Source organism: Hyperolius riggenbachi, chromosome 3 (genome assembly GCF_040937935.1).
Source record: "Hyperolius riggenbachi isolate aHypRig1 chromosome 3, aHypRig1.pri, whole genome shotgun sequence".
NCBI lineage: Eukaryota > Metazoa > Chordata > Amphibia > Anura > Hyperoliidae > Hyperolius > Hyperolius riggenbachi.
In genome coordinates this window covers 195962732-195981494 of record NC_090648.1, presented here as the reverse complement: position 1 = coordinate 195981494, position 18763 = coordinate 195962732, and the positions used below count along the sequence as shown (strand labels likewise).

At 44.0% G+C, this 18763-nt stretch overlaps 1 protein-coding gene across 1 annotated transcript in view; it reads right to left on the bottom strand.

The window, feature by feature from the left end:
* CGNL1 (cingulin like 1) overlaps window positions 1-17489 on the bottom strand; it is a 150892-nt gene extending 133403 nt beyond the window's left edge. Inside the window, exon 1 of the mRNA XM_068275513.1 lies at window positions 17418-17489. The gene's annotated coding sequence lies outside the window, so the exon portion shown is untranslated. The remainder of the gene's footprint in view (window positions 1-17417) is intronic.
* Between the last annotated feature and the right edge of the window lie 1274 nt (window positions 17490-18763).

Here is an 18763-nt window from a genome sequence, read left to right as displayed (position 1 = left end):
TCTCCCTGACTGAAGTTATTTTATTAATAGTAGGTCAGACCTCTGATCTGTTAAATTTATGGCTTGTTTTTTTTTCTCCTAGAGAATGACAGCAACATTCTTTGTGCTACAGTTTAACTCTTTACTGACTTTTTTTGCCAGCAAAGTACTGTGTTAGCCATCAGTGAAAGCAGGATGTTTTTAAACAGAATGACAACTGTGTTACATTTATTTATATTTACAAAACAATCGATGCATCTCCTGCTGACTGTATATATAGCTGTGTGCCCTAACATCTTGTATACAGGAACAAAGTCTGAAGACGGCTCATTAGCCAAAGGCTCAATGTTATTCTTTTGGTTAGCCAATAAAAAGCGTTATTCTGTTACAAAACTGATTTTGAGATCTGTCTTAAAGGGGTTCTTTCGCAAAAGAGGAAAAAAATAAAAAGTGGTTTATGCATAAACTATTAAACATCCTTCTAAAATAGTGTAAAAAGTGTTTTTTAAAAATGAATGGTTTCATCAATACAATCGAATCATGAATCGGACATGTCAGATTGAATCAAATGGAATCAATGAATCGAATCATATTGAATCGAATCTGACAAAGAATCATATGGTGTAGATGGGACTGATTGAACAGAGCTCAGCTGTTATAGCTATAATGGTGATTCCTGCTAGAAGTGGGTTATACCACTGAAAACTACGTAGGCAGCAGTTATGGTTGTGAAATGAAAGTAAAAAAAAAAAAACACCCTTAACAAATGGATTAGCCTCCCAGTCCGTCATCCGTCACTATTTACATTCCATGTTGTATTGATGAAACCATTAATTTTTTTTAACTTTTTACACTATTTTAGAAGCATGTTTAATAGTTTATGCATAAACCACTTTTTTTTTCCTCATTCGCGAAAGAACCCCTTTAAAGGGACACTGAAGTCAAACAAAAAAAAATGAGTTTTACTCACCTAGGGCTTCCAATAGCCCCCTGAAGCTGTCCGGTACCCTCGCCGTCTCCCTACGATCCTCCTGGCCCCGCCAGCAGCCACTTCCTGTTTCGGTGACAGGAGCTGACAGGCTGGGGACGCGAGTGATTCTTCGCGTTCCCAGACACATTAGCACCCTCTATGCTGCTATATGGTATATGATATATGCTATAGCAGCATAGATGGCGCTATTGTGGCCAGGAACGCGAAGAATCACTCGCGTCCCCAGCCTGTCAGCTCCTGTCACCGAAACAGGAAGTGGCTGCCGGCGGGGCCAGGAGGATCGGAGGGAGACGGCGAGGGCACCGGACAGCTGCAGGGGGGCTATTGGAAGCCCCAGGTGAGTAAAACTCATTTTTTTTGTTTGACTTAAGTGTCCCTTTAAGTGCTAAATTGTCACTGTGTAAAGTACACCTGAGCTTATGCTAGGTACACACGATGCAATTTTCTGACAGATTTACTGTCAGATCAACTATTTCCAACATGTCCGATCTTCTTTCCAATCAATTTTCTTTGTTAGTTTTGGATTCTTCTACTTACCTGTTCTCTGTTTTGAATGGGCTTCTCTCCATTGCGCTACACTGTCCCGTTTGTGGCTCTGACGGCAGCAAGTCGCACAGAGGACAAAGAAGCAGCGCTGTCCACTGGGGCTCCTTGTAATTTCGCACTCCTGTATGGATGTGCACAGAGCCGAGGGAGTGTTATGGGTATGCGTACTTGCCAAGTGCTGCTCATACATGAGCATCATTTCTGAAATATGCATACCCAAAACACTACCGGCTGTTGTGCATCCAGGCAGGAGTGCAAAATTACATGGAGTGGACAGAGCATGTACTGCTTCTTTGTTGAACAGGAGCAAAGCAGCAAAACAGAGGGAGCCCGTTCAAACTCAGAGTTGGACAGAATGAGGGGGGGGGGGGGGGGGCGGTTGGTGACAGCCGGCCTAGGGTGCTGGAAAGTACAAATCCGGCCGTGCCTGCGACATCCTGTCCCTACGTCCATGGTTTTTTGCTACTGCTCATGTGCGCAGCACGGACAGCCATTGGGACAGGAGAACGGGGCTAGGGAGCCGGGCGGATGGACGGGTGTGTGCGCGCATGGTGGATGGGGGTGCGCTCGGCAGACGGGTGCGCGTATAGGTACGGGTGCGTGCACGCAGCGGATGGGTGCTCGCATGCGTACTGACTGACTGGGAGCGGTTTGAAGAAACTTAAATGGGCTTAGGTCAACTAGCTGTAAATAAATGTGCAATATATATATATATATATATATATATATATATATATATATATATATACTATATTATATATATATATATATATATATATATATACTAGACCTAAGGCGCTAGGCTGTGGCTGTGCCCCCAGCACTGGCCTCTCTCTTTCTCTCTTTTGCCATGCGCTGCACATGCGCACGCACTAGCCCACGCAAACCCTACTCACAGGCCCTCCCCCTTTTGGGACCCGCCCTCCTCTGCCGCCCAGCTCTCTTGAGTGTCTCTGCGTCCCTCCCTGCACATGCGCAGTGCAAAAAAGCACTGACACAGGGACAAAACAGGATGCAGAAACACAGGGAAATTATATAAAGAGATATATATATATATATATATATACACACATATAAAAAGCAGGGGGTCAGCTCCTCCTTCCCCTCTTGTGCAGAGTAAAAGCACACGGAGCACTGTTATATTTACTTTGTTCACGCTGCATCAGGTTTCCTCTTCCTCCAGGTACCTGCATGCTGTATACTGAGATCCTCCGGCTCCTGATACATGTCATCAGGAGCCTTAGGGGGGCAGCATACAGAGCGTGGGAGGACCTGGGAGGGGGAACCTGGGCTACTGAAGTAATATATATATTTTCTAATTTTCAATTTACATGTAAAGGGAACCTTAACTGAACCTAAAAAAAAAAGCTTCACTTACCTGGATCTTCCACCAGCCCCCTGCAGCCGTCCTGTGCCCACGCTGTCACTCACCGATCATCCGGTCCCCCGCCATTGCTCAGCTTCGTTTTCAGTGACTGATCAGACGCCGAGCAGTGCACCTGCGCGGCCCTGGCTGCGCGAGTTCCTCAATCGTGCTCCCGTCCCTGTGGCTGTCTTGCGCCTGCGCAGTACGCGTCCTGCCACAGAGACGGATGTGCGTTCAATGACGCATGCAGCCAGGGTCGTGCAGTTGTACTGTACGGCGACTGATCACTGAAAACGAAACTGAGTCACGGCAGGGGACTGGATGATTGGTGAGCAACAGCGTGGGCACAAGACAGCTGCAGGCGGCTGGTGGAAGCCCCAGGTAAGCAAAGCTTTTTTTTCAGGTCCAGGTTCCCTTTAGGGGAAGCAGTTAAGGGAAGATGTAAATGTTTACAACAACAAAAACTAGTCACCTGAACTGCTTATCACAGCTCATGGCTGGAGACATCTGTGATCACCACCTACAAACTTTACATTACAAGGATATATAATGAGATGTGCATTTTTCAAGTTGATGCTAATTCTAACATGGAGTGTGGAATTGGGTCGATCAATATCAGCAGCAACTGCATTTAATTTATCCAGTTCCATGCTACATACAATTAATACAAAATTACTCAGAATTAAAACCAGCATCTCATTAACCATCTCTACTGGTCTACAAAGGGCCCTTTTACACTTAATGCGTTGGTATTCGATAGTACACGTTTTTTCCATTGCAGTGCATTGTGAAAAAGCTTTCAGTTAAAGTGGACCTGAACTCAGAAGTCCACTCTGCTCGAAAAGATACACAACAGCATAATAACCTTTAAACAAAAAACATTTCTTGTTCACAGCTGATACAAATCCTACAATAAATCTGCAGTTTCTACTTCCTGATTCATGGAAGCAGACATATTGTTTACAGCCTGTGCTTTCAAATTGGCTTATCTGCCATCTCTGCCATAAGCAGTCAGCTGGCACAGGGGAGGATCAAATTACAACTTGTGATTAGACACAAATGAGGGGAAATTAAACAGGCTAAACTTTGTAAATACATACAGGGTGCATTTCTCTACATTTTCCTTCTGTCCTGTGCTAGAGTTCAGGTCCACCTTAAAATGCATATAGTGGGAACTGTGACATAGGAAAACATGGACATAACTTTGAAAATCAGTTTTCTTTCATTTATAACTGAGAGCAAGTGATTAAGTGTAAAAGTGGCCTTAGAAGAGTTGCAAACGATCTACTGGCAAGCATAGAGTTTTTCCACTTGGCAAACATTCCCCAAGATTTGGTAGTGCATAGAGCTTCACCAAGATTTAATGATCTACTTTAAGTCCAGAGCAGAGGTGGCAGCCCATTTCTGAGCCGCTCATAGGATGTCTCCTGAAATTCAGGCTACTGTTGGCACACACAGCTGAATTCCTCTTTGGGTGCGTACACACGCACTACAAAATGCAACGACGGGTCCACCGGACCCTCCCGCTGGGCGGTCATTTAGCCGACAGTAGCGCGTGTGTACGCGCTGTAGGCGGACTGATAAGGCTGTTTCTGAACAATCCGCTGAGTGCCCAGCGGGAGGGTCCGGCGGACCCGTGTCGTTGCCTTTTGTAGTGCGTGTACGCACCTTAATAGGGTTTCATATCTCAGTGAAATGAAGTTTATTGGATTTACAGAAAGAGCGCAATAATTGTTTAAATAAATTTAGGCAGGTGTATAAATGTGGGCACTGTTGTCATTTTATTGATTCCAAAACCTTTAGAACTAATTATTGGAACTGAAATTGGCTTGGTAAGCTCAGTGACCCGTGACCTACATACTGTGAGAAAACGCGGAAAAGCCGCCGCGTGTGCTCAGAACAAGGCGGCTGATTCCGCGTCCAACGCGGCGGTTTGCAAGCGTGGGCCTACATCTGATAGTGTGGCTAGACGCGGAGAAACCGCCGCATGCTTTGATAGCGGTGCGGCTGGTTCCGCGTCCAGCGCGGCGGGTGGTTGGGACTGATAGTCCACACAGGTTCAGAAGGACGCGCGCGCGCGCTGAGAGGCAGAACTTTTATGACAGCCAGAAGCGTGTCAGCTGACCAAGCAGGTCAGCTGACGTTGCAACCAGTTCTCATTGGTCCAGCACTTAGGGGAGGCACTGGATAGCGCTGTACTATATATACTGGGTGCTGGTCATTCACTGGTTGTCTGCCGTTGTGATCACTACGTGGTAGCACTCAGACCTTTTGTCAAAATCTGTATTACCATTCTGTTATACTTCAGACTAGTTCCAGGGTGTTGATGATCAAGGACCTCACACCCAAGCCTAGGAATCTGTATTACCGTTCTGTTATTATTCAGACTAGTTCCAAGGTGTTGATGATCAAGGACCTCACACCTAAGTCTAGGGACTTGTATTACCATTCTGTTATTATTCAGACTAGTTCCAGGGTGTTGATGATCAAGGACCTCACACCTAAGTCTAGGGACTTGTGTTACCATTCTGTTATATATATAAATCAGACTAGTTCCAGGGTGTTGATTATCACGGAGCTTACACCCAAGACTAGGCATTGTTTATTATCTGTTATGACTTTTTGCTTTCCTGACCACTCTTCTGATCACTGATTCGGTACTTCGCTATATCTGATACTCTGTTGCCAAACCTTGCGTGCCTTAGGATTACCGAATCAGTCTCCTGTCTTTGTACTTTGTCTGTCCGTGTGTTGCCGACCTGGCTAGTCCGAAATTGAGAACTATCTTCTCACTTAGGAGATAGTTCACAGATCAGTCAGTGACATCCTGCCATTGGTGTCACGCACGCTCTGGCCCTTCATACCCCTAGCCTGGCTCCTCCCTGCGGGAGAGTCCCAGGTTACTGGAAGGTACTTGTTCTCCAGGACAGTATTGCCTGCTGCCCTGATACCTGTTCCCCAGGTATTCTCCTCAAAGTATTTCTGTTGCACCAAACACTCATATTACTCAGGTATCCAGAGGTTAGTGATATATCTGATTATCGGTGATACTGCAGATCATCAATAATCAGGTATATATCTGCATTTTTGGTGATACTGCAGATCACCAATAATCAGATTCTCTCTGTGTTACACCGATCGTTACACATACACATGTGAATTCAATTATGAGAAAGAGTATTTAAGGGGGTCAATTGTAATTTTCCCTCCTCTTTTAATTTTCTCTGAAGAGTAGCAACATGGGGGGTAGCAACATGGGGGTCTCAAAGCAACTCTCAAATGACCTGAAGACAAAGATTGCTCACCATCATGGTTTGGGGGAAGGACACAGAAAGCTGTCTCCGAGATTTCAGCTGTCTGTTTCCACAGTTAGGAACAAATTGAGGAAATGGAAGACCACAGGCTCAGTTCAAGTTAAGGTTCGAAGTGGCAGACTAAGAAAAATCTCGTATAAACAGAAGCGACGAATGGTGAGAACAGTCAGAGTCAACCCACAGACCAGCACCAAAGACCTACAACATCATCTAGCTGCAGATGGGGTCATTGTGCATTGTCAACCATTCGACGCACTTTACACAAGGAGATGCTGTTTGCGAGAGTGATTCAGAGGAAGCCTTTTCTTCGCCCACAGCACAACCAGAGCCGCTTGAGGTATGTTAAAGCCCATTTGGACAAGCCAGCTTCATTTTGGAATAAGGTGCTGTGGACTGATGAAACTAAAATTGAGTTATTTGGGCATACCAAGGGGCGTTACACATGGAGGAAAAAGAACACAGCGCTTCAAGAAAAACACCTGCTACCGACAGTAAAATATGGTGGTGGTTCCATCATGCTGTGGGGCTGTGTGACCAGTGCAGGGACTGGGAATCTTGTCAAAGTTGAGGGACGCATGGAATCCACTCAGTATTAGCAGACTCTAGAGACCAATGTCCAGGAATCAGTAATAAAGCTGAAGCTGCACCGGGGCTGGATCTTTCAACAAGACAACGACCCTAAACACTGCTCAAAATCCACTAAGGCATTCATGCAGAGGAACAAGTACAACATTCTGGAATATGGCCATCACAGTACCCAGACCTGAATATAATTGAAAATCTGTGGTGTGAGTTAATGAGCACTGTCCATGCTTGGAAGCCATCATACCTGAATGAACTATCAATGTTTTGTAAAGAAGAATGGTCCAAAATACCTTCAACCAGAATCCAGACTCTCATTGGAACCTACAGGAAGCGTTTAGAGGCTGTAATTTCTGCAAAAGGAGGACCTACTAAATATAGTTTTCATTTATTTTTTGTGGTGCACAAATTTATGCACCTGCCTAATTTTGTTTAAACAATTATTGCACAATTTCTGTAAATCCAATAAACTTCATTTCACTTCTCAAATATCACTGTGTTTGTCTCCTATATGATGTATTTAACTGACATTTTTTATTGTAACAACCAACGATTTATACAGGAAAATCATGACGATTAACAAGGTTGCTCAAATTTTCACATCCCACTGTATATAGTATGAATGCTTTAGTTCGTAAAGAGAGACAACATGGTGCAGCTACAGGCATGTCTTAGCTCTACACCACATGAGGAATCTGGCAATACTCTATGAAACAAATAGGTACCATACTGGATGCACAGAATCTGTTCAGAGACCCATCTTATGAGATTTTCTGGCAGATTTCCTGTCAGATCGATTATTTCCAACATGTCATGTGATTTCCGATCATTTTCTAATTGATTTCCAACTGTTTTCAGTTAACTTCTATCGGAAATCAGATCGTACATGTTGGAAATAATCGATCTGACAGTAAATCTGCTAGAAAATCTCACAGTTCATACCTAGCATTAGTGTATTGCAGGGTTACAAGGACACATTTTATAGTTACGAAAATAATGTGACTAATAAACTGGAGTCTGGAGAACTGAATCCGCTTTTCTACTCGGTGGGTGAACGTCTCTGAGTTTACATTCAATGACTGCAAACAATGACACTGACATTGAACTGAGAGACCTGAACTCAACTGAAGGAATCTGAGGCAAGTGACAATGTTAGGATGCCCCATAAAGTAAGTACAATGAGCACTTAGGAAGAAGACATAAAAATAAAGAAATATGGCACTTTCCCTGGTTTCCAGATATGTTTTATAGCAAAACTACGCGCACTGTGGAAGTACAGATAATGATGGGTTCTCTCTACAGTAAGTTAATTGTAACTATAGAGGCTGTCTGTTCATTCTCATCCGCTCTATTGTGTTGAAAAACACAGGTAAAAGGTCATTTGTTTTAAAACTGCCAATTATCGCAGTGACACCAAGTACTGTGCAGACAATGTGGACAATTGTGTAGCATGCGTTTTTCCAGCTAGATGACAGTAATGAGGACAGGCTACATGTGGCATCTGTATACAGATTCACCTTCTTGCCTCTGCTCTCCTCCCTTCAGTGACACACACAAAGGGCTTGATTCATTAATGTGAGGGAGCGATCGTTAAAAAGAAGGAGCAGCCGCTATGCACACCTTACATAGCAGAGTGCGCTGCTACGCAAGGAGCGTGCCTTCCTTAGTTACGCGCGTTGCTTACATAGCAACACGTGTAACTCTATATGCGGGTGGTCCTGTGAAGTATCATGACTACAATATTTCCACTACTATGTTAATTAACATAGTTACTATACATAGTATACATGGTAACTATGTTTATTAACATAGTACGGCCACTAGTTAAGTATCACAGTCGGAATACTTCACAGGGCCACCCGCATTTAAAGTTACGTGCGTTGCTATGTAAGCAATGCACGTAACTAAGGAAGGCATGCTTCTCACATTAAGCTGTGCAGCTAAAAGGAATACTGTAGGGGGGTCAGGGGAAAATGAGCTGAACTTACCCGGGGCTTCTAATGGTCCCCCGCAGACATCCTGTGCCCGCGCTGCCACTCACTGATGCTCCGGCCCGGCCTCCGGTTCACTTCTAGAATTTCAGACTTTAAAGTCTGAAAACCACTGCGCCTGTGTTGCTGTGTCCTCGCTCCCGCTGATGTCACCAGGAGCATACTGCGCAGACACAGACCATACTGGGCTTGTGCTATACACTCCTGGTGATGTCAGTGGGAGCGAGGACACGGCAACGCAGGTGCAGTGGTTTTCAGACTTTAGTGTCTGAAATTCCAGAAGTGAACCAGAGGTGGGGTTGGAGCATCAGTGAGTGGCTGCACGGGAACAGGATGTCTGCGGTGGACCATTAGAAGCCCCGGGTAAGTTCAACTCATTTTCCCCTGACCCCCCTACAGTATCCCTTTAATGAATCAAGCCCTTTGTGTGGGTCACTAAAGGGAGGAGAGCAGAGGCAAGAAGGAGAATCTGTATACAGATGCCACATAGAGCCTGTCCTTATTACTGTCATCTAATCAAGCCCGAAGGCCGATACATTATTAACTTTTCTCTTGAGTTTTCTTCAAGGAGATATTTTCAAAGTTTACCAATAAAATACCTTTAAAGCTCAAAGCATGCAAAACTACTTTTTAATGCTTTTTCAATTGCTAGGTGCTGAAAAGTTATTTTTAGATAAGATGAAAAATTATCTCCTGGGAGAGAAATCTTGAGAAAAAGTTAAGTTTGGTCCCTGATAAGGGCCAAAGTGCTGTAATATGGGCACTTGCAGAATAACGCGTGTGGTGTACCCTCTAAGGGCCCATTTACAATTGCAAAATGCAAAACGCTAGCGCTTTTGATAGCGTTTTGCTCTGGCGATTTATGGCCATTAACGCAAAAAAAAAATCGCTCTTCACACTTTGGTGATTTTTTCCCTATTGCGATTAGCACTTTTATAGCACTAAACGCGATCGCTGGAAAACCGCCTGAAAATGGTGCAGGCTACAAATTTGCGTTTGGCGATTTGCGTTAATTGCCGAGGATTAACGCAAATCGCCCAAGTGAGAACGGGCCCGTAGGGTTTTATGACACTAGCACTTGAGCGTTTTGCCGAAATCAGCGGCAAAACGCTCAGATGTGAACGGGGCCTTATGAACATAGCTCTGAGCACTAAAAGCCATAAATAAATCCACAAATTCACCATGTTTGTGCCCCTGCTGTGCTCTTCCCCCTATTTACCTCTTCCACACACCCTTCTAACCACCCATATACCATCTCTATTATGCTCCCTGTTGTCTTCTTTCCCTGAAATTGCCTAGTTAGCCCTCACTGCCCTTTTCCTCATTCCATGTAATAGCTTCTATGCATGTCTTCTTCATCTAGCCACTGGCCTCAGCAAAGGTGCATTAATAGCACTGCTCACTGCATATGAATGAAATCGCCGCCGGGAGGCTTGGGCGCAGGATACAGCCGATATACAGCTTACCCTGCTCCTGCACAAGTTCCGGCGGCTTTAATTAATATTCCCCCTCCAGGTCCACGTGGATGGTGGAGACTGATGTAATTCGGTGCCAGCTATTACTGGCGGCCAAATTAGCTTCATTCACATCTAAAATTGAAAACGCAAAGCAAGCGTTTTGTGCGCCCATCACCCCCCCCCCCCCCCCCCCCCCCCCCCGGGCACTCCACTTTCTGGTAAAAGCTCTTTTCTAAGTGCTTTTCCAGAGCGGTTTTGTAATTCACTCCCTGGCGCAGGTCAGGAAGTGAACTCTTTGACCTGGAAAAGAATAAATATAATGTATTTATTCTTATAAACGCTCAAGCAATTGATGCACAAAGCAATTTTGTGACCGTTTGCGTTTTTCCTATACCTTCCATTGAGGCAAAATCGCCTCAAAAATGGTACAGGCACCGCTTTGCTGAGCGATTCAGAAACGAACCGCTCAGCTGTGAACTCTCTCATAGGGAATCATTGCACAAGTGTTTTTAGGGCGCTTTTGAAAATCGCCTGCTCTTGAAAAAAGATAAAAAATGCCCCTAGTGTGAACAAGCCCTTACAGTGTTTTAAAAGTAACTTCAGCTCCGTCTTCCGACGGCGCCGAAGTTACTTACTGTGCACTGCTATAGCTGTAAATCCTTTTACGCCCAAATCTCCTGTGCTGTATTCCATGTGTTCGCTACTCACTGGCACCCTTGTACAGTATGGACAATTCCACTGGCCATTGAAGACAATGGCTTGCTTGGAAATCATACGTTGTTTGTATTTTATTTTTTTTCAGGCAGGGGTCACACTTGAGAAAATCCACAGTGTTTTGCCACATACAGTAAACACATGTGGAATCAAATGTAATGATTGACTAGGGTGAGGCTGTATTTTACAGAGACATATGCAGTTCTGCATAGTGTAAAGAAATAAAAAAGGTAAATCCTGCACTACTTTCCAGCAAAATACGTGCATACTTCAAAAAAGTAAAAAAAATAAGTGCAAAACGCTTGTGGGGAATTGCGTAAATAAACACTCTCCAGCGCTAGAAAAAAGTTTCACTTATAAATAAGCTGTGTGTCACGTGGAGGGGATCCCTTAACCCTCAAATTTGCACAGATAAAAATTATATAATTTAGCTTGTGGGGAATTGTCTACAATTCCTGCAGATTAAATTGTGGTCCCTCCCTCCAAAAAAATTTCCTCAATTTTAAAACACATGGCATTCTACTTATTTCTCTACATTCGTTAATTAAATACATTACGCCACATTAAAAAATCTTAAACATTTGTGGAAACTCACATGTGGGAAATGCAAATGGAAACAGAACACCACAAACCACCAGAAACAACTGTGAAATCGCACCACCAAGTGCGCTCCCAGCCTTACTGATCCAGCAAACCTGGACAGAATTTTTTTTTGAAATTCTGCTTTCAGCAATATTTCAAAGTGCATTATAAACCGGGCAAAGCATATTCCAAGATTCATTGCAACTAAGAGGATACTATTTTATGTATGTGAAGATCTGTAATGCCCAAGCAGTATTACCACAGTAAGGGCCAGTGCACACTAAAAAGCGCTAGTGTTATAGCAAACGCTTAGCACTTTTTGAAGTGGTTTTTTAAAGCGATTCTAGGCATGTGCCTAGCAATTTTCTATTTATACCTAGCATTTTTGGAGTGTTTTTGTGAAGCATTTTTTTTATGTACAGCACACAGTGTAGAGTTGTGCCACCTGCATTCCCCCATCATGCTCCACCCGGCTACTTTTTCATGCCACCCAGCTGGAAAAAGATTTCTGGGGAGAGCACCGAGTACAGCTGCTAGTGTATTTGTTTTGTCACAAAAACGCTTGGAAAATCGTTCTGATGTAGCACTTTTCCGAGCGATTTTCCACTTTCCTACACTATAACATTGAGGCTGAATCACCTCAGAAATCAGCAAAAATGCTGCAGGACCCACGTTTGCGTTTGGGGAAAAATCACATCGCTCTGGTGTGCACCGTCCCACTCTAATACATTAGCCAAGCACTTTTTAAAGCACAAGCGTTTTAAAAAACACTCAGAAGCGCTCTTGGTGTGCACCAGATCAAAGATCTAAGATCTGTTTGCTAGGTTTTTAGAAGAAAGGAGAATGAGCTGCAGCTAGTTTCTGCTGCATGCTGCCTTTATACCAGAAGTCCCACATGGAGATTTCACAGGTTAGTCTGATGATTATGCACATTCTATCTACATACTAGTGTCCTGTGTAATGCAAAGTATGTACTCTGTTATGTAACCAAAAGTTCAATATCAAACACAATCACACCCTGTCTCCTCCCCAGGAGTCAACTAATTCATGACACAGGAGGGGGGAATTCAGAGGTGCCCAAAGTTCAAGAATGCAAAGAATGCTATTGGGAAGTTCTGTGCCATCCCCACCCCCATGGATAATGGGTATTGTCTACGGATGCCACTATTAACTGTGTCACTGCATTGTATGCACTAATTTACTATTTCAATCCCAGTCAAAACAGGATAAAGTGCAGAACCTGTCAGATTCCAGACTAATCTCTCTTGTAATTAGGAGTTAAGATAATTACACCTTTTCAAGATTCCAGGTAGCACTCTGTAGTGAAAAGCTGGAGGTATCACCTTTTATTATGATAGCAACAGAAACACTGTACTTATCTATTGTAATATAAACGTGCAGGTACCACATCACAACAATTTCCAAAGAAAAGAGACAAAACCAACACAAAAAACAATATACCTGTAACACACTGTAAAGATTTTCCAGGGCGGGTGCTAGGGTAAGAGTGGAGTAATTGACCCTAGAAACTGCTCAGAAACCTGCACCTAGAAACTTCTCAGAAACCTGCCCCTAGAAACTGCTCAGAATCCTTGTTGCATGAAACTTCTGTAATCTGATTGGATGTGCTGGGCAGTTTCTCTGATTTGCTTTCCAATTTTCTACAAACCTGTCTAATGCTGGGCATACACGGCGCGATAGTTGTTATCAATGGAGCCGCTGATGGCTCGATTGATAATATTCAACCTGTCCGATCACCGCGGCGGATCGATTCCAACAATGGAAGAAATGAGCGGCTGATAAGGAACTGTCCGCGGGGACGAGCGGGAATCGATCCACGCGCCGACATCGAGCCAGCGGCTCGATTCCGGCGCATAAACGCGCCGTGTATGCCCAGCATAAGCCCCATAGTGTTTTTTAGGGTCAAGCTAACTTGCATGAATACATAGACAGCACTGCGTAATATGTTGGCGCTTAACAAATACAATAAATAAATAGACAGAAATGAAACATACTTAGAAACATTTTTTTTTTTGAAACATGCTTACAGGCAAGTACTCTGTAAGATCTCAAAAGATATAATTCTGGTATATGATGCTAAGAGATTAACAAATGATCCTTTAAAGTGGACCGGAATTCTTGCACAGGACAGAAAGAAAAACATGTAGACATGCACCCTGTATGTATTTAGAGAGTTTAACCTGTCTAATTCCCCCTCATCTGTGTCTAATCACAAGTTGTAATTTGATCTCTCCCCTGTGTTACATGACTGCCACAGCAGAGATGTCAGATAAGTTATTTTTTAAGCACAGGCTGTTAACAATATGTCTGCTTCCATGAATCAGGGAGTAGAAACACTGCAGACTTATTTTAGGATTTGTATCAGCTGTAACAAAAAAAATGTGTTTTGTTCAAAGGTTATCATGCTGTTGCTCTTTTAAAGCAGAGAGGACATTCTGAGCTTAGGTCCATTTTAAAAGAATTCTAAGCTTAGAGGAACCTAAGGTGAGACTGTCATATTTATTTCCTTTTAAACAATATCAGTTGCCTGGCAGTCCTGTTGATCTTCCTGGTCAGTAGAGTCTGAATCACACACCTGAAACAAGCATGCAGCAAATCTTGTTAGATTTTGTCAGAAACATCTGATCTGCATGCTTGTTTGGGGTCTATGGCTAAAGCCGCATCTACACGAGTAGATGCGGCCGCGATGCTGCTTATCAATCGAGCCGCTGATGCGGCTCGATTGATAAGATCCGACAGGACGGATCTCCGTACCGCCGATTCCCTGCTCGATCCCCGCGAGGGGACAATGGCAGGGAACCGTGCGGGAGATAAGCGGCGCCGGCGGGGACGAGCGGGCACGAGCCGGGAATCGAATGCGGGCACGCGGAAGAGGCGATCCGGCGGCTAATCGAGCCGCCGGATCGCTACAATGTCCCTCCGTGTAGATGGGGCTTAAAAGTACCAGGCTAAAATTCACAGTGGTGTGTTGCGGTACGGCACAACGACAGCTTTGTAACGCAACTTGCCGGCTTGCAATATACCGCCTATTCGACGTTCACCATGCGACGGGTGCCTTGCAGTATAACAGCATGCATGCATTAACAGTAACAGTGAAGCATACTTTTCCTTGGCTGTATGTTTCACTGTATGCGTGGCAACATGCGGATAAAGTGCGTCGCCACTTTCCCCAAACCATTGTCTTGCATTTCTGCTTCTACAGGGAATGCAATGAAACAGCTACTGTGAACCTAGCCTTAGATGCGGTGGATCAACAGGATAGCAAGGAAATGTACATTGGATAAATTAAAAATGTAACAAAAAAAAAAAACACAGCCCCTGGGGGTTACTTAACTCATGAAGGGGAAGCCCCTGGATCCTAATGAGACTTCCCCCATCTTCTTCACCATCCTGAAACCAGCACTAGCAGTCCCCGAAAATACAGCCAACAAGCTTATCGGCTGTGGTGCAGTAGCCCTGAGAGACAGTTACGTGACAAGATAATATACTCTGTACAGGAAGATATTGGCACTATATAAATACTAAATAAAAATACCTTCCTGGCTCCAGCGCAGGCACAGTTACGGCTTTCGGATGGGCTCCGGCGATAATAGCTGAGACCCGATCGGATCCGCTCTACTGCCCAGGTGCAAGTTACCGTTGCAGTAAAGCGGACATGATCGGACTTGGCTATTTCCACCGGAGCCAATTGGAAAGTCACTACTGTGCCTGCACTGGAACTGGGAAGGTAAATATTTACATTGCCACTGTTCAGGGCCTGCCAGCTCCGGATCCCAGAGGGTGAAGAGGACAGGGGAAGCCTCATTAGGACCCAGAGGCTTCCCCCTCCCAAGGTAGGTACCCCCAGGGGAAGTTTTTTTGTTTGTTTGTTTGTTTGTTTTTTACAGATTCTCTTTTAAAGGAAATACGTATGTCAGCCTCCTTATGACTCTCACCTCGGGTTCTTTTTTTAACTCTGCCATCAGGAAAGAATTTTTGCCGGGAAGGATAGGTGTATGTGGTCTACAGCTATCGATGGTAGTCGATATGTGTCAAAATGACATCCACATGCTCTAAAATAAAATGTGATTCTTTGGAGTAGGCCACCTTTTGTTGCTCCACAGTCCAGTTCTGAAGCTTACAAGTGCATTGTGCACAGCCACTCAGCAATTACAATTTGATCCCTGTCAGTATTACTCACGCCCTTACATTTGCTCATTTTGCCTATTTCCAACACGGACTGTTCACTTACTGCCAAACAAATTCCACTCCTAGAGAGGTGCTACTGTAACAAGATCGTCAATGTTGTTCAATTCACCTGTCAGTGGTATTAATGTTGAGGATGAGTGATGTATACATTTAGCATGACTGAGTTTACCTGTCTTAAACAAACAAAAACTGTCAACTTCAAAAGCACTCCACAGACAAGTTATTTATAAAGCTAAGTAGGATGTATACATTTTGGTTCACCTCAGAAACTCTGTTCCATCTTCCAGGAAGACTCCATATGTTAGAGAATAGATAAGAAAATCTAGAGTCCCTATTATTAGCATAGCAGACACCAAACAGTCATGTACAAAAAAGACAAAAAAGACTGCTTTCTCTCATGAGAGGACTGTAACCTGTCCCATATGCACAAGGGGCGGGGGCTCCACCCCCACTGGTAGGCACAGTGCACTGGAACCTGTAGTTCTCCTCAGCTGTCCTCATGAGGGGACTGTAAGCTGCCCCATGTGCACAAGGGGCTGGCTCTCCGCCCCCACTGGTAAGCACAGTGCACTGGGACTTGTAGTTCCCCTCAGCTGTCAGACCAAAAACTGCCCACAGCTGCAAGTGTTCCCAACTGTACAAACAATAATTTGGAGAGGGCTGGAGGCCCCACAGTCAGCAGAAATCACCATGTGTTTCCTCTCTAACAAGCCTAATAGGAAATCTTTATGAGGTGTCACACCATACTACAGAGGTATATATTGTTCACAATAATGGCTTCAGAAGACAATAGGAATTCTATACATAAAGATATACTTTGCAGCAGATAGTGTTACCACAGTGCTCAACATCACCTTGTCAAAAAGTGCGCAGGAATACATTTAAAGCCCAAGCTGAGCAAACCTGCCAAAAAAAATCAACCGCAAGGTCAATCATACCTTGCAGGCAATTTCACTGCAAGGAAACCACAAAGGTAGAGATTGCTAAATGTAGCCATGAACAGGTGACAGTGTGCAGCCCGGTACAGGATGAGGCTGCTAAGGAATTACATGATTGCTGCTCCGCTGCCAGCACAATATCATCAGCACTATATAGGGATTACTATAAGTATATCAATGTTACTAATAGCAGCAGTCTGAGCTCCACACACAGATACAGTAATAGCAGTGCCTGGAGAGCAGCACTCCTGAGGTCCACCGGCTGGCACAACTTGCTGGGGGTCTCATTCACCCACCACAGCTGCAGGACTCTCCAGTCTAGGATACAAACTGGTTAAACAGCTTGCCAGCCTTATCAAGCTAAGCCAGCAAGTCAACAGAGAGGCAGCACGGAGAAACAGACTACCAAGGTCATTCCAAACTTTCGGGAAGTTTCCCCAAATAATATTTAACTCACGAAAAGCAAAACTGAATACTAAATAAACTCGTCAGTTCTACAAAGTCGTGCTGTCCAGCATGGGGACGAGGCTGCGAGTACTGGCAAAGTTCACTGTGATTTAACCCATTAGCGTGAATGATGGGCATACAGAACTTCGTACTGGCACGGTGCAGAACGACACAGCAATCTGAGAAAGTTTCCCAGAAGTTTTTTTTTCTTACATGTCACACCAGCCCGCAGCATGAATGCGACACTGCAACAAGTTGTCCTTACCAGGTGAGCAGGAAGACTAGGGAGAGCGTGCCTTACCTTTGTCAGTGTGCCCCTGTGCTCTGACGTTATTACCATATTATCCCCAACACTCGGCTGCCCTCATTTCCCACCCCTACCAAGGTAACCACCCCTTCCTTCTTTTGTTGAGCGCAATGTGTAATCTGGGCGAGACTCCACACTGCCATCTACTGTGCGAATGGCACATCTCCCGCCACAGGATGAGGAGAATGCAGGAAAGATTTATGGCAGCAGACAGGGACTCACCTGAGGCTGGCAGAGGAAGCACACTCTCTGCTGATCAGTAGCGCTCATCTGATGACTTGGACAAGTTTGTTTTCTGTTTTGTTTTGTTGGATTGTTGTGATATAAAATCCTAGTAATATTGTGGATGAGTGCCTAAAAGTGCCAGGAAAACAATACGCAACCTCTCCTAACTTTTTTACTCTCAAGAAACCCTTAAAATAATTTTCATTTTGAAGGAACCCCATATAAAAATTATACATTAGCAGGGTATGGATATTTAATTTGTACAGGAATTTTAACAAGTGGGTTTGGTTAAACACCATTCTGGTATAGTAACATCCTTCTAGTTTAGCTTCTATTCCATGTTCATCCTCCAAAGTGTGCCCATGTCATGCCCTTCATTACAGTGCTCCCTATTATAGTGGTTCATGTTATAGTGTTTCTAATTATAGCTTCACAATTAAATTGGTCCCTGTTGTACTACCCCCAATGGGTGTAGTAGCCCCAGGATTGACTAACGCAGATTGGTGTAAAGTTCTTGGGGCGTGGTTTGCAGGAGATTGAGCGCAGGGAAGGTGTGAAGAAAGCATCTGTGAGTTCTCTAAACATTTTGAAGCATGGTGTCCTATCTACTGGCCCTCCTTCCCGCTGATGAGAGCTTTTGTTTGCTCTCTGTTAATGTATGCAATAAAATAATTATCACAGTCCTTATCTTTTAAATCGTCTGAGCTTTCACCTTTGGGTGCTTAGTACGCGTACGTCAAAAAAGGGCGCCGGGAAAAAAGGGCACAGGGTTTAAACGATAAGCATGAATAACGTTTAAAAAAAATATTGTGTTATATTTCGTTAAAAAATAATGTTTTATAAAGTTTTAAATCATTAAACAATGTGTATGAAATCGGCAATTGTGAAAACGTTAATCTTCCCTGTTTCAAAAGTTAAACGTATAATAACGTTTTGTAAAAAATTAGTAAGTATTACTAAAATTTTACTAAAACTATACCTAACCCTACTCTCACACAGAACCCTCCCTGTACCTACCCCTAACCCCTCCTGGTGGTGTCTAAACCTAAGACCCCCCTGGTGGTGCCTAAACCTAAGACCCCCCCTGCTGGTGCCTAAACCTAAGACCCCCCTGG